The sequence below is a fragment of the Mus musculus genome, chromosome 7 (assembly GCF_000001635.26).
Source record: "Mus musculus strain C57BL/6J chromosome 7, GRCm38.p6 C57BL/6J".
In the NCBI taxonomy this organism is placed as follows: Eukaryota; Metazoa; Chordata; class Mammalia; order Rodentia; family Muridae; genus Mus; species Mus musculus.
Window position 1 is genome coordinate 39,585,199 of NC_000073.6, and position 9,963 is coordinate 39,595,161.

General features: G+C 42.2%; 1 pseudogene; it reads left to right on the plus strand.

The window, feature by feature from the left end:
* On the plus strand, positions 3,309-6,506 carry Gm2058 (predicted gene 2058; annotated as a pseudogene).

Below are 9,963 nucleotides of genomic sequence, written 5' to 3' on the forward strand. Positions count from 1 at the left end.
TGATTTAAGTTAGGGATACTTTTAAGGTTATGTTTAGAATTAGGGACTAGGCTTTGGGTTAGGGCTAGGGTAGTATTAGAATTGTGGTTAGATATAGGGTTAGGTTAATGCCAGGGTAAAGGGTAGGGTGAGGGTTTAGGCAATTACTCTTAGGGTTAGGCTGGGAGTTAATGTTATGAATAGTGTTATTGTTAGGATAAGGGTCAGGGCAAAGACTAACCCATTGTTAGGGTTATAGTTAGTTTAGTGTTAGTGCTATAGGTTAGGTTTAAGTCGACACTCAAGGTTCTGTTAGGAATGAAATGAGGTTTAGTTTGAGAGCTAGGGTTATGATTAGGGTTAGGGTAAATCTTAGGTTCGTGGTAAAAGTTAGGACTATGGTTAGTGATAGAGTAATGGCTATAGTAAGGATAGAATTTAGGTTAGTGTTAAATGTTAATATTAGTGTTAGAGTAATAGAGTTCTAGATTGGATGGTGAAGGTCTAAAGCTAAGATTATATATAGTAAGATTTAGGATTGGGGAAGAGGCTAGGGTTAAGGTTAAAGTTAGGGATATGGTGAATGTTAGGGGTTAAGTTTGGGTTTGGATTAAGGTTATAAATGTGTATAGTATGTCTATGGTTAGGTTAAGACTGGTTTAGGGTTTAACTTAAGTATAGGGAAAAGTTAGGGTTAGGGCAAAAAATATAATTCATATTAGGATTATGGTACATCCACCGTTATGGGTGGCTTAGGGTTAAGTTTTAGTGTAAGTCTAAGACTATTGTCAGTGTTGGGTTACATTAGAGACTTGGTTAAGGCTCAAGCTAAATCTACAATTTACATTAGGATTTGATCTGAGGATAGTACTTGGGTTAGGATTAGAGTTTGAGTTAGGATTAATATTAGGGTTAAGGAGAGAGTTTATGCTTAAGCTTAGTGGTAAGGCTGGTGTTAGGGGATTGGTTTGAGGAATACTTAGGGTTAGGTCTAGAGTTTAATGTTAAGTTTGTTTAATGTTGAAGTGAGGATAGTAGTCTTGTTCATTTTTCCATTTCTGTCTTAAAGTATTATGATTAAAACTAATTTGGGAAGGTTTCTTAGGGTTTTACTGCTGTGAACAGACACCATGACCAAGGCAACTCTTATAAGGATAACATTTAATTGGGGCTGGCTTGCAGGTTAGGAGGTTTAGTCCTTTATCATCAAGGTGGGAGCATGGCAGTATACAGGCAGGCATGGTGCAGGAGGAGCTGAGAGTTCTACATCTTCATCTGAAGACTGATAGGAGATGACTGACTCCAATTTGATTAGGAGAGGGTCACATTGGCCTCCCCCACAGTAACAGGTTTCCTCCAAAAAGGACACAGCTACTCCAACAAGGCCACACATGATGTTAGTGCCACTCCCTGGGCCAAGCTTATTTAAACCACTACTGATAGTAAAGAGTTACCATTAGGTCTGAGATGGTGTTAGGTTTGTTAATACAGTTGTGGTTTTGTTTAGAGATAAGACTAGAGCTAGAACAGGGGGTAGGCTAATTATTGCAATTGCTAGTGTTATCATTGTATGATAATGTGGCCTTGTAATATCACAGAGTTCCATTGTGTCTGTTACACTGGATTGTAACAGTTACAAGCACAGTGCTGTATTATGTCATAACAAAGTTACATTATGTCATCACAGCTGTGTAAGTCATCATCACAATACTCCATTAGCTTACAAGACATCAATCGCATCAAAATAGTGTGTACTTGTAACCTCCCCCAACAAGCCTGAAGCAGGCTGAGCCAGACCTTGACTTTGCTTGCCACTAAGGAGATTACTTAGGGTGGAGCCTGCCTCCCTGGATTACTCTATTGTTCAGCCTCTGCCCCTGCTGCTACCTGCTGGGTGTCTGCCTAGCTATTCCGGAGACTACACTTGGTCACCTGCAGCTGGGCTCCAAGGATGATTTGGCGGGAATGGGCTTCCCCTCTCCGTTATAAAGCGTGTCCGCCATTAAAAAGTTGAACCTTGAGCAGACTAGCTTGTCTTGGTTCCATTATTTCTCTATCCACCTAGATTCCCTCTTCTCTTCCCGTTCCAAGATGCCTTCCAGGCTCGAACCCGGACATGAGAGCCGCAGGCCGGCCCCAACATGTACTCACAGTGTTCCAATGTGCCATCACACTGCTTCAGTGTGGCACCACAGTATTCTGTTGTGATATGAGAATGTTCTATTGTGTCACCACAATCCTGAATTATGACATCTGACCTCTTTTGAACCCTCCTAATGGTCAATTTTGACATCATAATGCTGTGTTGTCCAATATAATAGAATAATGTGTCAACATGATGTTCGCTGTGCTATGAAAATGTTAACTACAGAAAATGATAACTATCCACTTCTGAATTTTGGTATTATAATGTGGTCTTATGACATCAAAAAGCTTCACCGTGCCATCAGTATGCTGGATCATACCATCACAACACTGATTTATTACATTACGATATTGCATTCATATCCACTATGAAAATTCATTATGTACTCACAGTACTGCATCACAATAGTATATGACAAGGTCACAATGATCCATTTTGTTACCACAATGCAGAAGTGTGATATCATAATGCTTTTTTTTTCTGCCATAACCGTATTGTATTGTGCAACCAAACTATCTACTTTGTAATCAAATACTGAATTCTGATATTAACATGTTCCATGTGCCATTGCAGTGCCAAATTATAACGTGACAATATTGTGATAAAACAATGTTGTATTTTCCCATCACAATAATATAATTTGTCAACAAAGCTCTCTATCACAATGATCCATAATCCTATAACAATGCTACAATGTAATGTTACAATTCTGTATTTTGTCTTACAATAGTATATTGTATCATCGTAAAAATCAGTTTGCCATCTCAATGCTGCACTGTGACATCAAAATACATATTGTGGCATTCTAAGGCTGCATTGTAAGACAACAATGCTTCCCATGCATTTCAATACTGACTTTAACATCACAGTGCTAAATTGTGACATCAGAATGATGAATTACAATGTTATCAAGCTCCATTTTGCTATCCCAGTACTGAATTGTGATATCACAGTGCTCTAAATTGTCATCATAATGTGAAAATGGGACATCACATTGTTTAATTTTTGCATCATAATACTTCCTTCTACCACAATAAAATATTGTGTCATTACAATGCTGCTTTGTGTCACCTTGCTACTAGTTTGTTTTATATTATAGATGTGCCACAAAGCTAAAATGTGTCATCATAATGCTAAACTGTTTTATGTGAGTTTATTAATTAATTAAAAATAACCACTTGGGGAGGCTAGGGTAGAGAGGTCGACCGAGCTGGAGTCGTCGGCTTGTGGAGGAAGCAGCTGGGAGCTGGCGAGAGCGTGAGCGAGCGGGCTGGCAGGCGAACGAGCTAGCGCAGGCGGGAGGGAGCGGCGCACGGCGCGGAGCAGCGGCAGCCCGGGCCGCGGCGGAGCCTCAGTCGGAGGGCAGCCCTAGCGGGCGCCTCGGTCCCCGTCCCCACTCGGCGGGGCAGTGCCCGGTGTTCCCCCGTGCGGGGGGCGGCGGCTGAGCGGACCCCACGGGACCGCGTGGGTGTTGCCACCTCGGCCGAGGAGCCGGCGAGGCCGCGGGGCCCTGCGAGCTGGGCCCGGAGCCCGTGACAGACGGGCCAAGGAGGGGAGAGAGGCGGCGGCGGCGCAGGCGACCGGGAGGCAGCGGCAGCGGCGACACCATGTCATCCCCCAGTCCCGGCAAGAGGCGGATGGACACGGACGTAGTCAAGCTCATTGAAAGCAAACATGAGGTTACAATCCTAGGAGGACTCAATGAATTCGTTGTCAAGTTTTACGGACCACAAGAAACACCATATGAAGGCGGGGTGTGGAAAGTGAGAGTGGACCTTCCTGATAAATACCCTTTCAAGTCTCCATCTATAGGATTCATGAATAAAATTTTCCATCCCAACATTGATGAAGCGTCAGGAACTGTGTGTCTAGATGTAATTAATCAAACTTGGACAGCTCTCTATGATCTTACCAATATATTTGAGTCCTTCCTGCCCCAGTTGCTGGCCTATCCTAACCCCATAGATCCTCTCAATGGTGACGCTGCAGCCATGTACCTCCACCGACCAGAAGAGTACAAGCAGAAAATTAAAGAGTACATCCACTCTAGCTGCATATGCATCAAAAGATGGCCTAGTCGGCCATCACTGGAAAGAGAGGCCCATTGGACACGCAAACTTTATATGCCCCAGTACAGGGGAACGCCAGGGCCATAAAAGGGGAGTGGGTGGGTAGGGGAGAGGGGGTGGGTGGCTATGGGGGACTTTTGGTATAGCATTGCAAATGTAAATGAGCGAAATACCTAATAAAAAATGGAAAAAAAAAAAAGAGTACATCCAGAAGTACGCAACGGAAGAGGCCCTGAAGGAACAGGAAGAGGGCACTGGCGACAGCTCATCGGAGAGTTCTATGTCTGACTTCTCAGAAGATGAGGCCCAGGACATGGAGTTGTAGTAGAAAAGGCATCTGCTTTTCAGAAAGACTATTATTTCCTAACCATGAGAAGCAGACTCTAATATTCATATTTAAACAAAGCAATTTTTTTATTACTAAACAAGGTTTTTATGAATAATAGCATTGATATATATATATTATATATCACCCTTTAGATCTTGATTTCTTGGTCATTTCTCAACCTGAGGTGCATAGCATATTCCCACATTCCATTTTGGTAGCAATATGCAGTCCGAATGCATGCATTCATAAGTCCATTTGGCCAAGTCAGCCTATGTGCTACTGAACTGTCAAAAGATTGCCACTCTCATAGGTAAACATGAGGAAAACAGGAAAAGTTTGCTTCTTTTTATTGATGGTTCCAAAGAAACAAACCAAATCTACCAGCTCTTGGATGAAGATAGAACAGTGCTTTTCCAGAGTGGGAAGGAAGGGGTTGAGACGCGTGCTTTGAGAGCCTGTGAGGCTGCTCCGTCCTTGCCAGCTGCTCCCTAGTCCTGAGTGGTCCTTGGTGAGGAGCAGCAAGATGCAGCGAGTTGAGTGAGACTTAGGGCTTTTGATTTTTTTTTTTTGACTCGGATTTAAGTGCATTTTTCTAGGTAGACTCCTGCCCTCCTTGCTACCAGACCTGCAGCCACCTTGGTTTTGCCTTGGAGAACATTTGGGGAGCATTTCCTGAACCCATGTCTTTTGGGGGTACAGCTTGTCATCCAGCAGGGATTATTGAGAGAGCAGGACTGGAGGAGACGGGAATGAAGACACAGAGTGACATCTGATCCTAGCACGGGGCCTGTTGATCCATTGCCTGGACTGAGCTGTGAAACTGGACGCGGTTTTGGTTTTTTGTTTTGTGTTTCTTTTTTCTTAATTTGTGTGAATTGTACCTAGACAGGTTACAGATTTAATTTTCACCTACCAAGGGACAGTCTCCTCCCTGGACAAGGCTCAGTGGACCATCAGGTGGAGGAAGACTGGCCCCATTGCTTGAGCCCCTGTGCGACCCTTGACCTCCAGCCTTAGTTCTCCTGGAAGCTGCCAACTGCTTACGGGAGTGGGTAGATTGGGCGTCTGAGACCCAGAACATCCTAAATTTGCAATGGGTAACAGCTGAAACAAACGGAAGTTTTTGTACCAAAGTGGCCGGAGGTGGGGAAGAACTACTTTCGAGAATTGTTACGGAGGCAGGTTGAGGGGACACTTTGACCCTCCAAGGTAACAGCCAGTCAGATGGCTTGAGGTGCCTGGCCCATGCTGCCGGCTAACTGCCATCCAGTGTGCCCAGCAGTTTCAGACCTGACTCTGGAGGGAATTTGGAGACAGTGTAGACAGCAGCTCTGCTCTGTATTCTTTTTGACAAAACCAGAACAGTAGAAGTAGCCAATCGTAAGACCTGAAGACATTTTGAATGTCCCACTGGACTAACCTTTCTTTTGATGTGTGTTTTTAGTTTAGAAGTGCTATATTCCACAAGGGTTAAGTCAATGAGGTTGGAAGACACCTATCTTTTTTTTTTAATTCAAAAAGCACAATCAGTCTTTCCTTTGAAAATCCATATAAAGTACAACTTTTAGCGTGATTATTTTCCTAAATACAAAGACAAATAATTTACTTATTTTATGTTAATTACGGGCATGAAGCAAAAGGTTTCTTTGGGGAACATGCAGTTTTGTAGTGCTGGGGTTGGTTCATGTCCTCTGGCACCCTGGCTTGTTGAAAGGTGGCTTTAGCTGTGTGCTGTGTACCTGCTTACGTGGCCTGCTGTCCTCTGTGTGATTAGGAGGGTTTCTGCTGGCCCTGCAGCTTGCTTCCCTGCGGATTAGTTCTTTGCTCATGCTATAGCCTTCATGTGGGTGCTACCTAGAGCAGGCGTGAACTGCTGGGTGGTGATTGTGAGTTCAGACAATAAAAAAATGTATTTTTTTCAATACTGTATAAAAATAGTATTCTGATTACCTCCCCCTCAATAAAAAAAAAAAAGTCCAGAAAAAAAAAATAACCACTTGGACCGAAATCACAATTTTTAAATTGTGCATCTTAACTATAAGAATCTCTGTTTACAAGTAATGATAACTTGAAGCCTTACAATGCTCCATTATGCCATCACAGAGCTTCATTGTGCTACCAGAATATTGCATCATGACATCATAGTGCCCATGTGTGCCATCATAAGACAAATTATGGTATGTTAATGCTCAATTTTGATATATTAATGCCCCCATGGAACATTACAATTCTCCAGTATGCTAACAAAATATTCTAATGTGACATCACAAAGGAGAATTCTGATAATTTAATTTTTTTATGTTAGCAATACTTCAATATGCCATCCAAATGTTACTTATAATGTCAGTGTCCACTTGTACCATCAGAGTATGAATTATGACACTACAAAGTTCCATTTTTACATAAAATACCCTACTGGGACATCACATTACCCACACTGTGCCAACATAATGTGGCAAAGAACATTACAATGCTCCTTTGTGACATTATCATTTTCCATTAGGACATTACAGCTTTCTAAGGTGACATCCCTGTGTGATTTTGACATTACAAAACCTATTATGTCTTCACAGTGTTTCACTGTGACAGCACAATGCTCAATTCTAATATTTCAATGTCCATTGTGATGTCACAATGCTTCACTGTGACTTCAAAAATGTAAACATGTATAAAATACTACTTTATGCCATCACCTTGCCTTATTATGATATATCAATGTGCCTTTGTGACAATACAATGTACCATGATGACATTCTACTATTGCACTGTGACCCTAAATGAGTGGTGTTTTTTTGTTTGTTTGTTTGTTTGGTTGGTTGGTTTTTGGTTTTGTTTTTCTGTTTTGTCAAGGCAGGGTTTCTCTGTGTAGCCCAGACTTTCCTGAAACTCAGACTGTAGACCAGGCTGGTCTTGAACTCGGAGATCCATCTGCCTCTGCCTCCCAAGTGCTAGAATTAAAATTGTGTGCCACCACCATGTGGTGTGTGTATGTGTGTGCGTTTTCTTTTTAAAAGAGATACTGAATCTACTTTGTGCTGTGAGTAAATACCTGGGTGTGAGGCCATCTAATGTAATATGAACAGCCTCTCAGGGGATGCAACCCTAAAGAGAGTTGACTCTTTTGCTTAGCATGCATGGAACTGCCAATGAGCTCCTCAGCTAGTGATGGGACATTGTGATAACTATTTGCTTCCATGTTGGGATATTGTTCAGGTCCTATGCATACTGTCATAACCACTCTAAGTTCATATGTGTAATTGCCCTCTTATGTCTAGAAAACATGATTTTATTACGTTATCTGCCATTTCTGTATCTTATAATCTGAACTCTACCATTCAGCTAACCTGACAAGTTGTAATGACAGCAAAAAGAGATTCAAATACCTACTTAGCAAAGTTAAGCCAGAGAGCCTTGCTGAGAAACACTACTAACAACCTAATTCTGGCTATCTAGGTCCTATCACAAACAACATAGATGGCTAAGACAAAATGTCTCCTCCAAAAATCAGTCCTCCTACAATAATGTCCCCTGAGAAAAGCAACTTAAATGACGATGTCAATTGTCAATTTCATAGAATCTGGAATTTCCTAGGACACCAGTCTCTAACTCTGTCCCTGAGGGATTACTTGGATGTTAATTGAGATAGAATGACCCACCCACTGTGGGTGACGAAGTTCTTTGGGCTATGATCCTGGACTGTAAATGGAATAAGTAGCCATTGTTCTCTTCTTCATGGTTATGGGTATGGTATGACTAGCTGCTTGAAGCTCTATTGCCTTGAATTCTCTGCCCTAATTGCCTATACCCTTAATCTTTGAGCTGAAATAAGCCCTTTTCCCTTGAATTGCTTTTGTCTGGATATTTTTTCATAGCACCTAGAAACAAAACTAAGCCAGTAAAGGTGAGTAATCTAGTTAAATTCATGTTTCATGTTGAGGGCACAAATTCTGGCCAGTGACTAGAAAAGTTCAAATAATGAGTTTTCATTGGTTCAATAAATATTTGAGTTCTGGGTCCTTCATATAACCATATTTTCTTTATTTACATTTCAAATGTTATCCCCTTTCCTAGTTCCCCCTCAAAAAATTCCCTATCCCCTCCCTCCCCACCCCCACTCCCCAACCTACCCATTACTGCTTCTTGGCCCTGGCATTCCCCTATACTGGGGCATAGAACCTTCACAGGACCAAGGGCCTCTCCTCCCATTGATGACCGACTAGGCCAGCCTCTGCTACATATGCAGCTAGAGCCGTGAGTCCCACCATGTGTTTTCTTTGATTGGTGGTTTAGTCCCAGGGAGCTCTGGGGCTACTGGTTAGTTCATACTGTTCTTCCTCCCATGGGGCTGCAAACCCCTTCAGCTCCCTGGGTACTTTCTCTAGCTCCTTCATTGGGGACCCTGTGCTCCATTCAATGGATGACTGTGAGCATACACTTCTGTATTTGTCAGGCACTGGCAGAGCCTCTCAGGAGACAGCTATATCAGCTCCTGTCAGCAGAATCTTGTTGGCATCTGCAGTAGTGTCTGGGTTTGGTGGTTGTTTATGGGATGGATCCCCAGGTGGGGCAGTCTCTGAATGGTCATTCCTTCAGTCTCTGCTCTGAACTATGTCTCTGTAACTCCTTCCATGGGTATTTTGTTCCCCCTTCCAAGAAGGATTGAATTATCCACACTTTGGTCTTCCTTCTTCTTGAGTTTCATGTGTTTTGCAATTTATATCTTGGGTATTCTGAGTTTCTGGGCTAATATCCACTTATCAGTGAGTGCATATTATATGTGTTTTCTTTTGTGATTGGGTTACCTGACTCAGGATGAAGGAACCCAGATGTCCCTCAACATGGAAATGGATACAGAAAATGTGGTACATTTACACAATTGAGTACTACACAGCTATTTAAAAAATGAATTTATGAAATTCTTAGACAAATAGAAGAAAAATCTCTTATGAAGTCCTCTATGAAAGGAAATTGTGACAAGTTCCTGATATATAACAGAGCTAAACAAAAAATTTTCAACTGAGGAATACCGAAGGGCTGAGAAGCACTTGAAAAAATGTTCAACATCCTTAATCATCAGGGAAATGCAAATCAAAACAACCCTGAGATTCCACCTCATACCAGTCAGAATGGCTAAGATCAAAAATTCAGGTGACAGCAGATGCTGGTGAGGATGTGGAGAAAGAAACACTCTTCCATTGCTGGTGGGATTGCAAGCTGGTACAACCACTCTGGAAATCAGTCTGGCAGTTCCTCAGAAAATTGGACATAGTACTACTGGAAGATCTAGCAATTCCTCTCCTGGGCATATACCCAGAAGATGTTCCAACTGGTAATAAGGACACATGCTCCACTATGTTCATAGCAGCCTTATTTATAATAGCCAGAAGCTGGAAAGAACCTAGATGTCCCTCAATAGAGGAATGGATACAGAAAAATGTGGC